General features: G+C 46.8%; 1 pseudogene; it reads right to left on the bottom strand.

The window, feature by feature from the left end:
- Nucleotides 1–1705: 1705 nt before the first annotated feature.
- LOC146194382 (uncharacterized) lies at nucleotides 1706–22248 on the bottom strand (annotated as a pseudogene).
- Between the last annotated feature and the right edge of the window lie 168 nt (nucleotides 22249–22416).

Raw genomic sequence — 22416 nt, 5'->3', positions numbered from 1 at the left:
AAATATATTGGATGTGCATCAACAGCTGCATTAATCATGCACTGTTTCAGTTTCAAACACTTCATAAAGACTAATAGTCCTGTGTTTTCAATGCATGTTTTAGACAAATTTTTAGAATGAAACAAAAAAAAGCAGTAAAGTGCACAAGATATAGCAGCGAACTTAATTTTCCTGGCGATACCTTCTTTCATGAACCTCATAGTAGTCATTCTGTTTGTGCATATATAACTAATGCATTGCAAAGAGAATAGGCATTCGTGTCGTAAATGATGCATCTTAGTGAAGAATCATAGCTGCTTCTTGCAATTCTTTGCATACATATCACAGACCTGCTCTGAAAATACCGTTCACGGAAAAGCCAGAACTTTATGTATCACAAGCTGTTTGCATAGTCGTACAACAGTTCTTTGAGCAACACTTGAACAAACAACAAAATTCATTGCTCTTTATGCACCCGGTCATCACAGATCTATTGAAACATGCAACTGAAAGTATGAAAATGACTAGACCATTACATAAATTGTAAGCACTGTTATTAACAAGCACAGGACAATATGTTAATACAGTTCAAACGTTGACTTAACATTTCTCTTCACGGTGATCAGGAGTTGAGAATGAACTCCGACAAGACTACAATTTAGGTAATCTCCAGCAGTCACCTACAGAGATTTTTGAGTGGAGATTTTTTAGATTTTTGAGATTTTTGACACGGCTGAACACACCGAAGTTGGTACTGTACACATCCGCAGGAAGTTCACGTATCATCGCATGAAAGCTCTAAGAAGTTTCTTTCATAGCTTGCACAAAACACATTGCAGAAAATTAATCAGTGGTTAAAGTGCTAAGCTGCAGACCAGGTAGACTTGGGTTTAATCCCAGCTATAGTGGCTGTGTATTTAAGGGTCGAAATAAAAAACACACCTGTACATAGGAAATATGACTTGAAACAAAAGTACGAGTCCTCGGCCATTAGTATAGTAAATGCCTGCATGGACATAGCCCCATACCTTTAAAAACGATGGCACAGGTCTGACAGAGAGAAGTATAGGGGTGAACTTGGCGGCCTCCGTAGAGGAATAGCTCCCTCCCCCCCCCCCCCCCCAATTCCTCTAAGGCAGCGCCAATTTCACCTAGAAAAATATCCCCCCGCCCCTCTCCAATTGCTCTAAGGGGGCGCCAAGTTCACCCTTATGCCTCCCTCTGTCGGACCTGTGCTGTCGTTTTTTAGTATATTGGTGGCCGAGGACTCGTACTTTAGCATTCCAAGTCACCTTTTCCTCAGGAAAGCCGGGAACTCAATTAAGAAACCATTGTGAGAAATGCATCGTCGAGTAGTTTTCAACTCTGAATCCTTGGCAAAGCTTGATTTGTTTTTTAAGCGCAGAGTATTTAGTATGTGTTGCTATTTCATCACCTCAAAATAAATGCTTTATACCCATTCCTTATCTGGGCACTATGTTTTGGCTGTAAAGACAGGGATGGGGGTTCACTGCGGTGAAACTTGGCTCCCCTAATACAGAACCTGAAGTCCATGTGTCACTTTACAACATTGAACCCTGCAATTACAATTTTTCAAATCAGATTAACATATACATATGTGCTCTTTTCCCTTTAAAGTAGTCCTATTTTCGAGAACTTTGGTTCCTCCTTGTATTAGGCACATTATTGACATGCACATCAATGCTATTCTTTCAAAACACTTGCTTCAGTTATTGTTTGAAATAAATGGCAGCAAGTAAGTATTAACAAAAAATGTGCAGCGGTCCACTAATTCAATGAAGAACGATTCATTGAACAACACTGTAACCTGCAAGCACTTCTCTTTACTGGAAACAAACAGCACACACGACTTCATCTCAGCCACACCCATTTGCATTTGCACTTGCGTGTAGTACTTGCTACTGGGCTTCAGGTTACCATTGCGTAGCTCCCCCTTTGCAAACACTTCCACATTCATTGGAATTTTGATCTCAAGAAGGCGAGCCTCACAGAAAATGCATGAAACAATGCCATCTAAACTTCCACCCAGAAACGGCTTGAGGCATGAGAGAAAAAGGCCACATTATCTGACATGAACGTCCCCAACATGGCTCTCGTTCTTACTGATGAAAGCTGCTCGTGCCTCGGCTTCAAGCAGCAGCCCTCTTTTCATTGCATATGTCGGACGAATTTTTTTTTTTTTGCCCATTACTGCACAATGAGAGACCATGCATCATGGGGCCCCATTTTTGTCCTACATGTGTGCACCCATGTATAAACGTTGTGTGCAATTGAGGCTCTGATTAAGCCTTCCCTGTAAGAGTGCCACAAGGAACTTGCACTTTGCAGGCGTATGGCTGCCTTAATGAGCGTGACTTCCTCATGCGTATACAGTTTTGAGGGACACTTCTCTTTCACCCGTTCCAACAACCGGGAAGGCAGTTTACAATCGCTGGCTGTATCTGGCTCCACAGCTTTCTTTGTTCGGACGGGCAAAAATCATTTGCTTACAACACATCGGCAAAGCGCTGAAGGCCACTTTCCTTAAGTTTTCCGTGTAGGTACACCAGTCGTGGGGTGCGAATATGCGGGGTGCGAAGTTTTCCCTCCCGAGTGCTGAATATTCCACTCGCCTTCTGTGGTGAGTTATTGCAGGACTAATCCTTTGTAATGTGTCCTTGCAGAAAACTAGGCTGTTAACCTTCTCGCTTATTGCCCTTGGGTTCCTTGGCTGGTACCACTGGCGTTCTTTATCTGTACAAGAAACTGCATCTGGTACACAACTGAGATCATGCTGAGCAATATACATAAATCCACAGAGCACACAACAGAGATGTTTGCACCCCCCCCCCTTCCCTGCAACACATGAGCAGTGGTCGGTGATTACCTCACCATCACACTTCGAGACTTCAGCACCGACTTTGTAGACTGTTCGTGTTGACATAGATGCCGGCACGTCAGCACGGACAATAGTTTCTGGGGATTCCCTGCTAGAAAGCTCGTTTTTGAAGATGGCCAGATGTAAACAGGCGCAGGCCGTCTTATCTGTGCTTCCTTGCTCCTTTGTTTTCGATGTACCTGCGTGAGAAAAATAGCAGTAAGGATGCATCAAACAGCCACTCTTTGGACACTATGAAGAAGTGTTAGGAGTCACAATTACCCAAATAACTACTGCCTCTTATATGAGTAACAAGAGTTCCTTACTAAATTAAGATGCAAAGCATTAAAACATTATGCTCCCTATCCATTATAGTTCGACCAAACTACTCCATTAAAAAGCTATAATTTATTCTTTAATGTTATCATGCTGCTTTGTTTAGTAAACAAACAGTAATTTGAGCTCTATTGTATAATTTTGTTTATTTATTTTGCCATGTGCTTAAAGGGTCATTCCACACCCAACGCCATACACGTTTCGTTCGATCACCTCCAATTTGTTAAAAAAAAAAATTGTGGATACAAAATGTGCATAATCAAAGCCTAAAATATTTTTGCAAAACACACACACACACACACACACATATTATATATATATATATATATATATATATATATATATATATATATATATATATATAAGGGGAAATGAGGGTGCTCGGTATAATACATGAAGGAAAGAAGCCAACAGTCGGCGAGGCCAAGGAAAGCGTTGGGGACGGTACTTTATGTCTTTTATTTCATTTTTTTAATGTTTACTTGGATGATCACAGAAATTAGTAATCTAATCTGTTTAGGGGAAAGATAATTAAACACAAAGTAGAAGAAAAAACAACGTGCCGATGGTGGGAACCGAACCCACGACCTCCGAATATCGCGTCCGGTGCTCTTCCAACTGAGCTACATCGGCCGCTGACCTCCCTGCTACTTGCTTGGGTATTTATGTTGTCTGTATACGAACGTTGAGAGTGTTCACCAGCGCCACCCTCAACCATAGCGGCGGACGTGGAACGTCCTTTGTTACCGCCAGCGTCACGTAGAACGTGATCAAGAGCGAGGGCGAAAGCTGTGCTAGAACCCTCTTACGCTACCTATGGCTTCAAGACTGCCAGAACCGAGACCCACTTAAGCTAAAAGCAGATCAATTAAGGGGAAATGAGGGTGCTCGGTATAATACATGAAGGAAAGAAGCCAACAGTCGGCGAGGCCAAGGAAAGCGTTAGGGACGGTACTTTGTCTTTTATTTCATTTTTTTAATGTTTACTTGGATGATCACAGAAATTAGTAATCTAATCTGTTTAGGGGAAAGATAATTAAACACAAAGTAGAAGAAAAAACAACGTGCCGATGGTAGGAACCGAACCCACGACCTCCGAATATCGCGTCCGGTGCTCTTCCAACTGAGCTACATCGGCCGCTGACCTCCCTGCTACTTGCTTGGGTATTTATGTTGTCTGTATACGAACGTTGAGAGAGTTCACCAGCGCCACCCTCAACCATAGCGGCGGACGTGGAACGTCCTTTGTTACCGCCAGCGTCACGTAGAACGTGATCAAGAGCGAGGGCGAAAGCTGTGCTAGAACCCTCTTACGCTACCTATGGCTTCAAGACTGCCAGAACCGAGACCCACGTAAGCTAAAAGCAGATCAATTAAGGGGAAATGAGGGTGCTCGGTATAATACATGAAGGAAAGAAGCCAACAGTCGGCGAGGCCAAGGAAAGCGTTAGGGACGGTACTTTATGTCTTTTATTTCATTTTTTTAATGTTTACTTGGATGATCACAGAAATTAGTAATCTAATCTGTTTAGGGGAAAGATAATTAAACACAAAGTAGAAGAAAAAACAACGTGCCGATGGTGGGAACCGAACCCACGACCTCCGAATATCGCGTCCGGTGCTCTTCCAACTGAGCTACATCGGCCGCTGTCCCCCCTGCTACTTGCTTGGGTATTTATGTTGTCTGTATACGAACGTTGAGAGTGTTCACCAGCGCCACCCTCAACCATAGCACAGCTATGGTTGAGGGTGGCACAGCTTTCGCAGCAGTTCTAGCACAGCTTTCGCCCTCGCTCTTGATCACGTTCTACGTGACGCTGGCGGTAACAAAGGACGTTCCACGTCCGCCGCTATGGTTGAGGGTGGCGCTGGTGAACACTCTCAACGTTCGTATACAGACAACATAAATACCCAAGCAAGTAGCAGGGGGGACAGCGGCCGATGTAGCTCAGTTGGAAGAGCACCGGACGCGATATTCGGAGGTCGTGGGTTCGGTTCCCACCATCGGCACGTTGTTTTTTCTTCTACTTTGTGTTTAATTATCTTTCCCCTAAACAGATTAGATTACTAATTTCTGTGATCATCCAAGTAAACATTAAAAAAATGAAATAAAAGACATAAAGTACCGTCCCCAACGCTTTCCTTGGCCTCGCCGACTGTTGGCTTCTTTCCTTCATGTATTATACCGAGCACCCTCATTTCCCCTTAATTGATCTGCTTGTAGCTTACGTGGGTCTCGGTTCTGGCAGTCTTGAAGCCATAGGTAGCGTAAGAGGGTTCTAGCACAGCTTTCGCCCTCGCTCTTGATCACGTTCTACGTGACGCTGGCGGTAACAAAGGACGTTCCACGTCCGCCGCTATGGCTGAGGGTGGTGCTGGTGAACACTCTCAAGGTTCGTATACAGACAACATAAATACCCAAGCAAGTAGCAGGGGGGACAGTGGCCGATGTAGCTCGCCGAGTCTAGCCATATTTGGTTTCACGACGGCCTACAGAGAAACGTGATTGAACCCACAAACCTGTCACATCTATTTGCACAGTTCAAGGGTCCCCACAGTTGTCATGAACGTCTGAGATAAAAATGCACACCTCTATACGCGCAGCAGCTAGAGTCCGCAATCATGCTCGAAAGCTGGCATGCCCTTCCTGACGACACGCAAAATACTTTTTGACCAGGCATTCACTGTCGCACATGCTCATATTACGGGGTCGTAATTTTCACTGGGGCATTCCGTGCAAGTAACAGTTTTTGAAACAAACGCCGCTCTGTCGGTGCCAATACGGGCGCAAAAGGAACAAATCGACCCTTCGCACTTTCTTTCCGTCGATCTAAAACGTGAATCACTTCTAAGCTTATTCTGTTTATGATCGAGAGACAGCAGTGCACAAAATCAACGAAGTCAGGTTTCGCGATCACCTCCAGGCACTATTACTGTGCAGTTTGCTCAAACGTGTTGACACAGCTTTGTGAGTATTCTTTCCGTTTGCAAGGGGTCCTTCAATATTTCCGTCGCTATTTTCCCTGAACGAACTGTATCGACACTCGTATCATGGCTAAATGGAACATCTGAGAAGCTGCAGCACAGTCGTGCAGCTTTTTCTCTTTTTTTCAAAGCGCTAATAAGGAAACCAAGAGCAGGATTGCATCGAAAAAGCCGCGAGCACAGGAACAGAGGCCATTGCGAATGAAACTGCTTCCTTGCAAGTCTGCGAAGTCCTATATCCGAACATGGTAGGTAGGTTGCTATACTCCCGTGAGAGGCACTGCTGACGATGGGAAGCTTCGGTGTAGTAGGTCCCACAATGCAGAATGTGGGTCAGCCTCAGCCGCGGTAGCACGCGTGGAAACGACGGCGACGCCGGGAAATCGTCTGCTGTACCACAACAAACATGGCGGCAGAGCAACTTCCGGAATTCCCGCGCTTGCGCAGTCGGCCTTGTGAAATCGGCCTCATCCGACGGCGCTTCGTAATTGCTCAGCGCTAGAGTAAATGGTCTCTCGTGGAACTGTCTTACTGCAGATCCCATTGTATCAGTAGAATTAAGATCTAAATTCAGGTGACGCCTTAGCAGCGGAGCCAGCGTGCAGACGATGCGCCGCGCGCCGCACCAGCGGCAGCTGGCTGTGTTGAGAAACTTGTTTGTATTGCAGTTATCAACAACACGATATGGGTTAGAGATCCACAAGAATTTTGTTTTTTTGCTGCCAGCTTATTGTTTGATTGAAGAATTATTTTAGCACGCCCTTCTGGCGCTGGCGAAAGTGATCCATCGTATTCGTTGGTGCGGGAGGCTTGCGGGAGGCACGGCCTGCCCGATCTGCATGTTTACTTCAGGGGAGGAAGTAAAATGGACATCAAATTCGTGAGTCCGTCATTGCTACTAAATATGTCTGGTTTGCACAAAACGTTCATAGGTGAATTAAATGAAGATGGACTGAAAGGCGGTGAAGCAGAAACATAACACAGCAGCACTCGGACTGTCGTTGCATGCTTCCCGCATACGCTCTCGGCAATCATCTTGCGATTTCTTTTATTGCTTTTGGAGTCCACGAACACGCATTGCTGTCCCGATGGCATTACCACTGAAATAATAATTGTATTTAAGTCTCTCAAACGACAATAGACCGAGGTGCAAGGCCGCTCTGCTATGCGTGAAGCGTGGGAATGCGCAGCCCACTTGGTACCAGAGGTGGGCAACCTCATGAGGTTTCGACCTCATGAGGTCAACCTCAACCTCAAAATGACCTCAACCTCACGGAGTGAGGTGAGGTTGAGATGAGGTCGGCAACACCTGAAATATTTTTGAGTGAGGTGAGCAAATGAGACCTCAACCTCATGCGTGAGTTTGAGGTTGAGTGAGGTCGTTACTTAGTGAGGTCGGCTTCTGAGGTCGAAATTATTGTTTCCCACAGCGATAAAATAGCCGGAAAAACACCTTTCATAATGCCTCTCGTGTACACTCTTTTGGCTACCAAAGCGCACGTAACGAACAGTTTGCGTCTGTGCGTTTGCGTTCGACACGAAAAAAAAAGAAGGGGGGGGGGGGGGGGGGGGGGCGTAAAGCGCATGCGCGGCAAACGAGTGGGGTTGGACGACGGCTGCAGACTCGAAAGAAGGTGAAACAAGATCCCTCCACCATTCCGAGCGAGTTTGGGAAGTGAAGAAAGTCTGCGCAAACTCGAAGGATTTCCTGACCTACGTGGGTATGTCGACTTCTCGGAAAAAAAAAAAAAGAAAGCTAGAATAGAAGAAAAGAGGGAAGCGCAAGAACCAGCAACCAAGGAATTGCTTGGGGAGGATGGCACGAGAGAGGAGGTTTCAGAGAGGCATATGGAAAGAACAAGGATGCAGAAGAGACGAGAGATAAATGGCTTGACGAGAAGTCACCCCACGAAGACTGTATTTTAGTAAATAAAATCTGCTTTTGCTATTGTATATAGTACGAGTTAAAACGAAAGAAAGCAATAGGACGGTAGATCGTAGTTGTATCAGTGCAATCCACTCTTTTATTATTATTATTATTATTATTATTATTATTATTATTATTATTATTATTATTATTATTATTATTATTATTATTATTATTATTATTATTATTATTATTATTATTATTATTATTATTATTATTATACATTAAATTAACCCTTACATAAAAATATACATTTAGTGCGCCCTTCTCGAAGAATCATTGAAGAACAGACAGGTGACTGACGACTGCTTACCGTCATTCCTTTCTCATACTCTACGTGAGCTTGCGCCTTTTTCATTTACATGTTTGTTTATCGAGGGCCTCCCCTCCGTTTTACAGCCTGTAGCCAAACTGGCGGGCATGCCTTTTGTTCGTAAGCTGGCTTCTGCTCTTTCGGCTCCGCAGCCGGTGTCCGATCTCAACTAGCGGACAAAGCGCGGACCCGGGAACCCCTCGGCATTTCTTGGAAAGTAAGCCACTGCACATACGCGCGCCTCTGGGTGTTTGTGAGTTTTAGGTATTTTTTAGTGCGTTTCTGTCAACGGGGCCGAGAGTTACAAGGACAGTAGGAGTGTGGGCGAGAGAGCGAGTTGTGTGCGCGGTGCTCGAGCGTGTGAATGCGCGAGTGAAGATCTGCGTCTCCTCTTCTCTTTAGTTTTTCAGTACACTTGCACCACCCCTATTTTTCCTCACTTCTTGTTTTCGTTTTGTGTGGTCACTTACCAGTGCCCCCTCTCGCGTTTGTGCACCCGCGTTTACTCACAACCGGCCGCTTTTCTGCGGTACGGCCAGTCGTCACCCTTCCCCCCACCCCCCCAACCTCCTCCTAAGAAAAAAAAAACAAAAAAATCAGAAAAGAGAATTCTCCGATTCTTCCTCTGCCAACATTCTATTCTTTTTTTTTTTTTTTTGCTTCTTTAGCTTTTGGTAGTGCGCTATACCTCCGACTGGCGTATTCCTGTTGGTCTAAAGAAATATAAAGGCAGGCCCTTCTCGCTTCTCGGAACACCGCGGCGGCTGCGCGGACTTCTGTCACTTGTCGACCATGCAGCCATCTCATCGTTTCGCAGGAGGGACACGCTAGTCAGTGTTCAAACTCTGCTCTTCCTCCGCGTAGACGCGTTGCCACCCTGCTCACCACCCGCTAGTCTTGCTCTCTTGACGGATATTGTGCAGTCGAAGAAAAACGAAACAACTCCCGTAGCATGGGTTAAGTGTTCGCGCTTCATTCTCCCAGTGGGGGTGGTTCTCTCGTCGCGACTAGAAGCTGGTGTCTCAGCCCCACGTTCTCATCGACACCAATCGTTCCTGGAACGTCTGCTTGGAAGTCGCCCCCAAACGGCGTCGGTGAGCCGCCCGAAATCGGCAAAAAAAAAAAGAAAAAGGCAGCATCTAAACGACATGCTGTGTTCTTAGCCAATTACCGTGGCCGTCTTTCTCAAGCGAAGACACGCAGCCATGCCGTGGTCGGCGACTTGCTGTAATTTATGACGGTTGCAGCGGTGGCGTAGCGGTAGAACATCCGCCTCGCATGCAAGAGGACCGGGGTTCAAATCCCGGTGCCGCGCAATTCTCCACCGGATGAAAAAAAAATAAAAAATCCGCGTGTCGATGGAATTGCATAAACAGGTTTGGGATGCGACCTGATGCCGGTGAACACCTCCGGCAACGCACTCTCTCACCAGAACAGGAGTTGGCCACCCTGGTGCAGTAATTGCTCCATAATAAGCTCCATAAAACCCCGGCCCTCAGTCACCAGCGGCTGCGGAACAACTGACCATGGCGGCGGTCAGACCTGTGACGCAGCAGGGGGTGATAAGAAAGCCTGGCTCCGCCGGACAGGCCGCCATTCGAAACTGACCTTGGCAACGTTTAATGCTAGAATCCTAGCTAGTGAAACTAGTTTAGCAGTGCTGTTAGAGGAACTAGAGGGCATGAAATGGGATGTCATAGGGCTTAGTGAGGTTAGGAGACCGAAAGAGGCATATAATATACTGAAGGATGGGCATGTACTGTGTTATCGAGGTTTACCAGAGAAGCGACAACTAGGAGTAGGTTTCCTTGTCAATAAGTATATAGCGGGTAATATAGACGACTTCTATAGTATTAGTGAGAGGGTTGCAGGCATCGTAATTAGGCTTAATAAGCGGTATAAACTGAAGGTTGTACAGGCCTATGCACCTACATGTCGTTATGATGACCAGGCAGTTGAAAGCTTCTATGAAGATGTAGAAGCGGCAATGCGAAAAATAAAGACGCAGTATACTGTACTAATGGGCGACTTCAATGCCAAGGTAGGGAAAAAACAGGCAGGAGACCAGGGAGTAGGTGACTATGGCATTGGTTCTAGGAATAGCAGGGGGAAGTTACTAGTTGAGTTTGCAGAGCGCAATAACTTACGAATCATGAATACCTTCTTCAGCAAAAGGAAGAACCGGAAATGGACATGGAAAAGTCGTAACGGGGAGACTAAAAACGAAATCGACTTCATAATGTGTTCAACCCCCGCCATTATTCATGATGTAGAGGTAATCGGGAAAGTGCGATGCAGTGACCACAGGATGGTGAGGTCCCGAATTAGCCTAAATCTGAAGAAGGAACGCAACAGATTAGTAAGAACGAAACCCATCAACGAATTAGCGGTGAGGGGGAGGGCAGAAGAGTTCAGGATCTCGCTACATAATAGGTATTCAGCTCTCACTGAGGATAGCGGCATTACCCTAGAGGCAAGGAACAATAATTTCAGAGATATCATTAGGAGTGCGCGGTAGAAGTAGGCGGTAGGATAGTTAGAGAGGATACTGGTAAGCGGTATAAGAAGACGAAAGATTTGGTTAAGAAACGCCAGAGTATGAAAGCTTCCAATCCAACAGAGCAGAACGAATTGGCCGAGATATCAAAGCTAATCAATAAGCGCAAGGTGGCCGATATAAGGAAGTATACCATGGAGAAAATTGAGCATGCTGTAAAGAACGGGGGAAGGCTTAAAGCGGTAAAGAAGAAATTGGGCATAGGCAGAAACCAGATGTATGCGATAAAGGACAAGGCGGGCAACGTCATCACTAATATGGAAAAGATGGTCTATGTAGCCGAGGAGTTCTATACAGATCTCTACAGTAGCCAAAGCAGTCAAGACCGTAATGAGATTGGCGGTAGGGAAAAACTATCGGACGTTCCACCGGTGACGAAGGACGAGGTCAAGAAAGACTACAAATTTGCTGAAGGACGGGGGGGGGGGGGGATATCGTGCTAGAAAAGCTGGCCACCCTGTATACGCAGTGCCTGGTGTCATCGACAGTACCGGAACCATGGAAGAATGCAAACATTATCCTCATTCACAAGAAAGGAGACTCTAAGGACCTTAAAAATTGCAGACCAGTCAGCTTACTGTCTGTTACGTATAAGGTATTTACTAAGGTAATCGCTAATAGAATCAGGACAACCTTAGACTGCAATCAAGCAAGGGATCAAGCAGGGTTTCGAAAATGGTACTCTACTATCGATCATATCCATACCATCAATCAGGTGATAGAAAAATGGTGGGAATATAACAAGGCCTTATACATAGCATTCATTGATTACGAAAAAGCATTTGACTCAGTTGAAACCTCGGCGGTGATACAGGCACTGCGAAATCAGGGGGTAGATGAGCCGTACGTGAAAGTGCTGGAAGATATATATAGTGGCTGCACAGCAACCATAGTTGTAATTCGCACTCCAACGTATTATTTCTTTAACTTACATCAATGATAAAAGGAATGTTTTGGAGCTGAAAATTCACCGTTAGTTATTATAGGCAGAAGGGAGGGTAATCTTTCCAATAATTTGTCACGGCGTTTGTTCTATACAGCACTACCCACTCGTCAAAATTATCGAAAGTAACGCAATGTCAAAAGTCAAGCACGCTTTACCTTTTCGTAACTAAGCGTCTCTGCATATGGCAACATTTTGTTCTGTCCACCTCTTGTGATAAGTACCACGTCAGAAGTCAGTTTGATAAAAAAATGTTATGGTACTACAACTTCCATATATACGCAAGTGGTCGATCTACTTTTTTTTTTGTAACAGAGACGTTACACTGAAGAAACATTAGATTGTTCGTGATTTTGTCATCCGATTCGATTTCAAATCGCAGGAAAATGTCTTCACCAATAAATTATGACTTGATTGTCATGAGGAAACACTATTTGACGGTCACAGATATGTGCGACGTTTCACTGCAAACCTTCGGGAGTTGGCATCCAGCAGCACCAAGGACACATAAGCATTACAGCGGGAATGAGGTGAAAAGTTACCATATCAAAACAAATAAAAATAAAATTTGAAGAGTTGAAACTGACCAATTATACTGCTGTTATTAGGTCAGCCTGCTATGAATCAGTAGCCCCGCTGGCAAATGTTCATTTAATTTTTTTTACTTTACAAGTAAGCCTCATCATATTCAATGTTATTTAAAATTTAAGTCGTAGTTCTGGCGTGTCACCGCACAGGACTTGTGCCACGACGTTTTATAGTTAGTGTTCTCAAGTGAAAAACCTTTTATTTTATTTTTATTTTTTTTTTTTTTTTTTGAGGTCGAGCGACTGACCTCAAACTCAAAGTTTGAGTTTGAGGTGAGATTGAGTGAGGTCGGTGGTGGCATCAGAAAAAAATGAGGTGAGGTTGAGGTTGAGGTTGAGTGAGGTCAGGAAATTTTTATTGAGGTTGAGGTGAGGTTGCACTTTTTAAAGTCAAATGCTCACCTCTGCTCGGTACTGGCAACAATGGGCCGGCGCAATGAATCTGATTAAAGAGTATTTTCCTCCTTTCCTGCTCGCTCTCGGTAAAACGGTCTATATTCTTAACAATGGACCGTCCCTTCATCCCACATGTTTGATGTGGCGCAACGATTTCCTGGATTACCGGCTGCAGCCTTCGTGCTAACACTTTCATATAAACTTTGTGATCAACGTTGTGCCTACCGAATGTTACACGAGAAGCATTTTTGCTTACTTTAGAGAAGTGTTCAAAGTGTGCCATTTCTTTCTGCAAGATTTCCAAACAAATATTTATCAACTGCGAAAAAAGAAAAGTTGTACAAAGATTTGTGCGACGTTGTTCTTCCGGAGCATATTTATAGGGTCATATACAGGGGAGGCCCTGGCAGGAATATACTGAAGAGGGTAAAGAGAATGAAATGCTGGCAGAGGCTAAATCTTTCTTTTTTAAGTAGCACACTGGAACTTTGTCAGTCAAAGTGTTTTTGCAAGAAAAATATTTATTTCTTCCGTGGGTGCACATTGCTTAATTTGTAAACAGCCAGAAACGATAGATCATGTATTTCTTCACTGTTTGGAAGGGGTTTATTTTTGGGACGTACTTCAAAGAGTCATAAAGAAAGATTTACCTATTAATCCTTACGGAATGCGGTACTTATCCACGCAAAAAGAGGAGAAGGTTCCATATGATTCAATCATGCTAATGGGCCTCCACAGTATATGGCGTTCACGCATTGCAGAATATCACTGTGATCTTGATGCGCGTCCTGCACGAATTTTTTTCCGCGAGGCTGTCCATTGGTTTATCGGGATTTTGAAGTTTGTCGATGATAATCCTGAGTGGTTACCAAATGTAGAACCTTTGATGGATCTAAAAGAGTTTTAGAAAAGCCAGCCCCTGGCAGGCTTATTATATAAATGTCTTGTGTGTGTTTGTGTTGTCTTGCAAAAGCCAGGCAATAAAGAAAAAAAGCCGGCCTGGCGCAGTGGTTACGGCGCTCGACTACTGTTCCTAAGGACAGGGGATCGAATCCCGGCCAAAGCAACTCAGGCTATGAGAGACGCCGTAGTGTGGACTCCAGAAAATTTCGACCACCTGAGGTTCTTTACCGTGCACTGACATCGCACAGCACACGGACGCCTTGCTTTTCGCCTCCAGAGAAAAGCGGCCGCCGAGGCCGGGAGTCGAAATTTCCGGAGTCCTCTACGGCGTCTCTCATAGTCTGAGTCGCTTTGGTACATTAAAGCCCACAAACCAATGAAAGCGAAACATTCACTACGCTTGGCGACACAAAAACACTATGCCTAGCGTAGTGAATGTTTCGCTTTCATTGTAAATTTTGAGTGGGCACGAGAGCAGCGTATCAGCCGCAATGGCTAACAGATCGTCCTTGTTTGCTACACAGTTCATGTTTCCGCTCGTGGTGTACAGCATCGGCTTTATCAGCATTTCGGCCGGCGCCAACGTTCCCTTCATCGAGTGACGCAGCTTTCTACCTGTGATCTCCCTGCATTTCTCCACCAGGCGGCACCTCTGGGATTCCTGCCCGTTCCGCATCCCTCCTTGCCTACAGGATGGTCATCGACAGCAAGTGCAGCGTCAGTATTTAGGCGCTGGCTCCCGCACGACGGCTCCAGATGGCACACGACATATGCACGAGAGCAGCGTATCAGCCGCAATGGCTAACAGATCGTCCTTGTTTGCTACACAGGTCATGTATCCGCTCGTGGTGTACAGCATCGGCTTTATCAGCATTTCGGCCGGCGCCAACGCTCCCTTCATCGAGTGACGCAGCTTTCTACCTGTGATCTCCCTTTGTCCACCAGGCGGCACCTCTGGGATTCCTGCCCGTTCCTCATCCCTTCTTGGCTACAGGATGGCCATCGACAGCAAGTGCAGCGCCAGTATATAGTGCTCTAGAAGATTGGGCAGTGTGTCGACCGCGCCGCGAAATGCATGGGAGCGAGGGGCCGCTTTTGCGATGACGGAGGCGCCGCAGCGCAGAGGGCGCCACCAGCAACTGGTGTGTCAGCCGTCCGGGCGCCCGCGTATGCGCATGGAGGCGTATGCGCGCTGTGCGGCGGGGCGGATACCGCGCGGACTGTACGTTCTTGTTTGCTTGTGCGTCGTCTCGAGCTGTTCGTGACAAGATTTTACAAATATGCTGGTTACCGGTGCTCAGTACTGTTAGCAATCACCTAATTTATTTTCCATTTTGGCCGTCGGCAACACCTCGAGGAAGTAACATGACAGGAGTTGGCTCCGAAGAAAAAAGCTTGGAGAGGGCAGGCGTACGACTCGCACAGCACGCTTCAATCGCCGTACAACTTGCTTTAGCATTCTTAAAGCACCTAATTCACGTCCAGAAATGTAGTCGTTTTGAAAAGAGGGCTGTGTGGAGGCAGGATGTATGAAGAAGTGAAACACACAACACGTGCGTTTGAGCGCTGTCTAAAACTGGTCGCAGTAACCCCATTATGAAAACAGTCCAAAATGGTATATTCCGTTGTTTTTCATGCCAACTATGCCGACTAATGCACGTCACTGAAGCCACTAGAGAATTCGGCATTCAGTTGGATATGAATTAAATGTGGACTACCCCGCATGGAGGTAGAGATACAGTAAAGTAAGAACATGAAAAACCAACGACACCACGCCAACTGGCTACTGAATAACGGAACACAGTGGGTCAGGAAAGGTGGAAGAAGTGGGAGGTAAAGGTTTCACAGGAAAATAAAAAGAAACGTGTCGCCTACCAGGGAGGGAGAAAGGGGTTGGTAGAAGGCATGCAGCGCCATGAAAAGAGCGACCGCGAATGTGAATAAAGGTTCAGAATATTCGTGCGGCACGGCAAACGCACGACGAAGAAAGCAGGCAGCTAAAGACGAAGAAAAATGGAGATATTAAAAACAATAAAAAAAAAACAGGAAACAACCAAGCATAAGAACCAAATGAAGGCCCGGGAAGAGGAAAGCAGTGCACAAACAGGCTGCAATCGAACGCGTATAAAGATATAAGCGTCGAAATTTAAGAGACAACAATTCGTGAAACTGTACACTAATCTAAGAACACACCATTTTCTTTTCTCTCCATAAGCTGAAACATTGTTGTAACGGGTAGCTTTATAAATATCCAGAGATGTGCGCTATACTTAAAACATTTAATCTCAATGCGTTATAGTTTAACAATGACCTAATTGTTCCAGAAAATGTTTCCATTCTAGGGTGCGCAAGCCACCGGTAATATGCAAGTCATTGCCTCCAGAAGATCGCTCTAGTCCTGTTTTATGTACATACAAAAAAAAAATGAATAGCTTTGAAAAAGAAATAACGACGGAAAATAGAGGACGCAGAGGCTATAGGGTAAGCTTAATTCGCTTTCGCTAGATCATCCTTCTGCGAAAGAGAGGTTGTGAGGCTGGCACGGTTTCTCACCACGAACAAAAATAGCGCCATAGGTTCGAAACTAGGTCGCACTTTACTCAAACATTTGGCTCGGATGCACGGTCCTTTTCGACTGCTTTGCACTTCAGATTTTGCAAACTTCCCGTAAAATGTGAAGGTTCAAAACGTTTACCTACTTGGAGCTCCAGAAATGCTCCCACTTGAAGCCATGAAATTTAAAGTGTTTTTGCGGCTTCGCTCTTCCCGAAGTAAGCGAATCGCGACAAGAGTTCCCAAAGGGAAAATAATTAAATTCCCTTGGAAGTATTTCACGTGTAATATCAACCTTGTTAACAATTATAGTCTGGTTAGTACTGCAAAGAGTATCCGCGGCAAGTAGCCCGATTATATATAGTCTGGTAAGCAGTAGTTGCAAGTATATCCAGTCGATTACTCATATTAGGTACTCATTAGGTGCTCGTCATCTTTTTCGCATTTTTCCACTTTCGGTGCGCGCCAAGAACTGCATCATACCTGCCAATTCGACGCGCAATTATCAGTGCTTTTATTTTTGTTTGTTTGCTCTGTACCATTTGATGCCAGTAAAGCGTCCGCACTCAAGTGGCCACTATGAACGTATTACGTATGTGACGGGTTTAATTTTTCATATTTTAGTTGAAGTAATGCCCTAGCTGTACTTGACTTTTTTTTTTTTCATCTAAGCAGCTGGTTCACCCTTTGGTTAGTGGCACGCAAACAAATGTCCGCGATACAAGTAATTGTTAATCACGAACAAAAAATACATGCTTGAGTCGCGTATACCTTGTTTATTTTTTTTTGCCGGTAAATACCACAGTGCTTTAAATTAGTACGGTAGTGAATAAATGTGTTTTGCTCGCACTCTGTATTTGTAATTTCTATAAGCGGTGATTAGGGCACATAAAGAACACCTATTAAAGAGATATATTATTACTGGCGATTTAAGATAAACGTTGTTATGTATTAATAAGCGCAAGCTGCAAAATGTAGGCAGGTGTTCGTAAATAAGGTTTGTAAAAAATAGGTGTTCCTAAAGAGGCCTTACGAAGCACAAGCTTTGATTCGCATGTACACTGTTTTTCTCCGCGTGTTAATACCACTCCTGGGCAGCAGCCTTTATTCCCTTACGGGAAGAACGAATGCAAAACACCACGCTTCACTGCAAACATTAAGTACAAATTGCTCATCTGGACGATATGTAACTGTCTGCAGGAAGAAATGTTGTTTCAGATAGCGATTCAAACATCGCGCGCTGCTCCGAAGGACTACCCAAGCGTGCACGATGTCACGATGTCTCCCGATAGACGTAAAAGAATGGCAGGGATCAGTTTAAGCACCTGGAATAAGTAGCCTCTTTATTATTTATCACACTAATTGCGTAGCGTCTGAAAATCGCTCCAAAGAGAACCGCAACCCTCCTCTGTACCCCCGCTATCCCGCGGCCGCTACGCGCCGAGCGGCGAACGTGGCACCCCTGTTGCACGTCGCGCCCTCTCGCGGGAATCGGTTCTTGTCATCGCAAAAGCGGCCCGCTCTCCGGCGCCGGTCGTCACACTGCCCAATATTCTAGAGCACTATAGCCAGTATTTAGGCGCTGGCTCCCGCACGACGGCTACAGTGGGCACGAGACATATGCACGAGAGCAGCGTATCAGCCGCAATGGCTAACAGATCGTCCTTGTTTGCTACACAGGTCACGTTTCCGCTCGTGGTGTACAGCATCGGCTTTATCAGCATTTCGGCCGGCGCCAACGCTCCCTTCATCGAGTGACGCAGCTTTCTACCTGTGATCTCCCTGCATTTGTCCACCAGGTGGCACCTCTGGGATTCCTGCCCGTTCCTCATCCCTCCTTGGCTACAGGATGGTCATCGACAGCAAGTGCAGCGCCAGTATTTAGGCGCTGGCTCCCGCACGACGGCTACAGTGGGCACGAGACATATGCACAAGAGCAGCGTATCAGCCGCAATGGCTAACAGATCGTCCTTGTTTGCTACACAGGTCATGTTTCCGCTCGTGGTGTACAGCATCGGCTTTATCAGCATTTCGGCCGGCGCCAACGTTCCCTTCATCGAGTTACGCAGCTTTGTACCTGTGATCTCCCTGCATTTGTCCACCAGGCGGCACCTCTGGGATTCCTGCCCGTTCCGCATCCCTCCTTGGCTACAGGATGGTCATCGACAGCAATTGCAGCGCCAGTATTTCGGCGCTGGCTCCCGCACGACGGCTCCAGATGGCACACGACATATGCACGAGAGCAGCGTATCAGCCGCAATGGCTAACAGATCGTCCTTGTTTGCTACACAGGTCATGTTTCCGCTCGTGGTGTACAGCATCGGCTTTATCAGCATTTCGGCCGGCGCCAACGCTCCCTTCATCGAGTGACGCAGCTTTCTACCTGTGATCTCCCTTTGTCCACCAGGCGGCAACTCTGGGATTTCTGCCCGTTCCTCATCCCTCCTTGGCTACAGGATGGTCATCGACAGCAAGTGCAGCGCCAGTATTTAGGCGCTGGCTCCCGCACGACGGCTCCAGTGGGCACACGACATATGCACGAGAGCAGCGTATCAGCCGCAATGGCTAACCGATCGTCCTTGTTTGCTACACAGGTCATTTTTCCGCTTGTGGTGTACAGCATCGGCTTTATCAGCATTTCGGCCGGCGCTAACGCTCCCTTCATCGAGTGACGCAGCTTTCTACCTGTGATCTCCCTGCATTTGTCCACCAGGCAGCTCCTCTGGGATTCCTGCCCGTTCCTCATCCCTCCTCGGCTACAGGATGGTCATCGACAGCAAGTGCAGCGCCAGTATTTAGGCGCTGGCTCCCGCACGACGGCTACAGTGGGCACAAGACATATGCACGAGAGCAGCGTATCAGCCGCAATGGCTAACAGATCGTCCTTGTTTGCTACACAGGTCCTGTTTCCGCTCGTGGTGTACAGCATCGGCTTTATCAGCATTTCGGCCGGCGCCAACGTTCCCTTCATCGAGTGACGCAGCTTTCTACCTGTGATCTCCCTGCATTTGTCCGCCAGGCGGCACCTCTGGGATTCCCGCCTTTCCTCATCCCTCCTTGGCTACAGGATGGTCATCGACAGCAAGTGCAGCGCCAGTATTTAGGCGCTGGCTCCCGCACGACGGCCAGTGGGCACGAGACATATGCACGAAAGCAGCGGATCAGCCGCAATGGCTAACAGATCGTCCTTGTTTGCTACACAGGTCATGTTTCCGCTCGTGGTGTACAGCATCGGCTTTATCAACACTTAGGCCGGCGCCAACGTTCCCTTCATCGAGTGACGCAGCTTTCTACCTGTGATCTCCCTGCATTTGTCCACCAGGCGGCACCTCTGGGATTCCCGCCCGTTCCTCATCCCTCCTTGGCTACAGGATGATCATCGACAACTTGTGCAGCGCCAGTATTTAGGCGCTGGTTCCCGCACGATCGCTACAGTGGGCACGAGAGCAGTGTATCAGCTCGCAATGGCTAACAGATCGTCCTTGTTTGCTACACAGGTCCTGTTTCCGCTCTTGATGTACAGCACCGGCTTTATCAACACTATGGCCGGCGCCAACGTTCCCTTCATCGAGTTACGCAGCTTTCTACCTGTGATCTCCCTGCATTTGTCCACCAGGCGGCACCTCTGGGATTCTTGCCCGTTCCTCATCCCTCCTTGGCTACAGGATGATCATCGACAGCTTGTGCAGCGCCAGTATTTAGGCGCTGGTTCACGCACGACCGCTACAGTGGGCACGATAGCAGCATATTAGCCGCAATGGCTAACAGATCGTCCTTGTTTGCTACACAGGTCCTGTTTCCGCTCTTGGTGTACAGAATCGGCTTTATCAACACTTTGGCAGGCGCCAACGTTCCCTTCATCGAGTGACACAGCTTTCTTTCTGTGATCTCCCTGCATTTGTCCACCAGGCGGCACCTCTGGGATTCCCGCCCGTTCCTCATTCCTCCTTGGCTACAGGATGATCATCGACAGCTTGTGCAGCGCCAGTATTTAGGCGCTGGTTCCCGCACGACCGCTCCAATGGGCACGAGAGCAGCATATTAGCCGCAATGGCTAACAGATCGTCCTTGTTTGCTACACAGGTCCTGTTTCCGCTCTTGGTGTACAGCTTCGGCTTTATCAACACTTTGGCCGGCGCCAACGTTCCCTTCATCGAGTGACGCAGCTTTCTACCTGTGATCTCCCTGCATTTGTCCACCAGGCGGCACCTCTGGGATTCCCGCCCGTTCCTCATCCCTCCTTGGCTACAGGATGATCATCGACAGCTTGTGCAGCGCCAGTATTTAGGCGCTGGTTCCCGCACGATCGCTACAGTGGGCACGAGAGCAGCGTATCAGCCGCAATGGCTAACAGATCGGCCTTGTTTGCTACACAGGTCCTGTTTCCGCTCTTGGTGCACAGCATCGGCTTTATCAACATTTTGGCTGGCGCCAACGTTCCCTTCATCGAGTCACGCAGCTTTCTACCTGTGATCTCCCTGCATTTGTCCACCAGGCGGCACCTCTGGGATTCCCGCCCGTTCCTCATCCCTCCTTGGCTACAGGATGATCATCGACAGCTTGTGCAGCGCCAGTATTTAGGCGCTGGTTCCCGCACGATCTCTACAGTGGGCACGAGAGCAGTGTATCAGCCGCAATGGCTAACAGATCGTCCTTGTTTGCTACACAGGTCCTGTTCCCGCTCGTGGTGTACAGCATCAGCTTTATCAGCATTTCTGCCGGCGTCAACGTTCCCTTCAACGAGTGAGGCAGCTTTCTACCTGTGATCTGCCTGCATTTGTCCACCAGGCGGCACCTCCGGGATTCCCGCCCGTTCCTCATCCCTCCTTGGCTACAGGATGATCATCGACAGCTTGTGCAGCGCCAGTATTTAGGCGCTGGTTCCCGCACGATCTCTACAGTGGGCACGAGAGCAGTGTATCAGCCGCAATGGCTAACAGATCATCCTTGTTTGCTACACAGGTCCTGTTCCCGCTCGTGGTGTACAGCATCAGCTTTATAAGCATTTCGGCCGGCGTCAACGTTCCCTTCAACGAGTGAGGCAGCTTTCTACCTGTGATCTACCTGCATTTGTCCACCAGGTCCATTTGTCCATCCTGGGATTCCCACCCGTTCCTCATCCCTCCTTGGCTACAGGATGGTTCATCGACAGCAAGTGCAGCGCCAGTATTTAGGCGCTGGTTTCTGCAAGACCGCTACAATGGGCACGAGAGCAGTGTATCAGCCGCAATGGCTAACAGATCGTCCTTGTTTGCTACACAGGTCGTAACTCTATTCCTTTGTGTGCTTAAAGAAGTGGCAATCGATGCTTGATGCTGCTCCCGTGCCCACGAGTTCTTTTGAGCGTGTGCAATGAATGCTTTGGCAGCTGCCTTCTTTTGCTATTGTCGGGAGATATTGAGGAAAATCCGGGTCCTATGAACACACGTGGCACCACCAAACGCGATTTGCGCACAGATGGTGCAGACGAGAGCCGTAATTCTGTACTGACGTTGTACTAACACAATCTGAGCAAAACATGGAAATTCTGCGCATCTTGAAGGAATTGCAAGCACAGTCAGCCTCACTTTCAACTAGTAACAACGAGATAAAGAAATCAATGGAAGAGTTACGGAATGGACAGAAAAACATTAATTCAGATACCACACTTATGACCGTCGAAGGACGCAAAACAGGACTTTCAATGTACTTCTCTTGATCTTCAGAAACAAAACCAAATGCTGCAAGCCCGAATCCATGAATTGGAAGACCAAAGTAGGGGAAATAATTTAGTGTTTCATGAAATCGCCGAAGACCAAGAAACATGGCGAGAGACGGAGTTTAAACTTCTATGGGTCCTGTCTGAATACCTTGGAACCAAGCTCTCACCACATGACATTGAGCGGGCTCATCGTCTAGGCCGGTATTCAAACCCTAGATGCCGTCCGGTGATTGCTAAGTTCACGAACTTCAAAATCAAAGAAACAATTCTGAGCTACAAAAAAGAGATAAAAGAAAAAGACATTCGAGTATCAGAAGATTACTCGTTTGTCACACGCCAAGCTCGCAGAAAACTGATT

The sequence above is a fragment of the Amblyomma maculatum genome, chromosome 3 (assembly GCF_055883805.1).
Source record: "Amblyomma maculatum isolate TAMU_Amacu chromosome 3, ASM5588380v1, whole genome shotgun sequence".
In the NCBI taxonomy this organism is placed as follows: domain Eukaryota; kingdom Metazoa; phylum Arthropoda; class Arachnida; order Ixodida; family Ixodidae; genus Amblyomma; species Amblyomma maculatum.
Note: the sequence above shows the minus strand (reverse complement) of the source record. Positions and strands in the feature narration are given on the sequence as shown.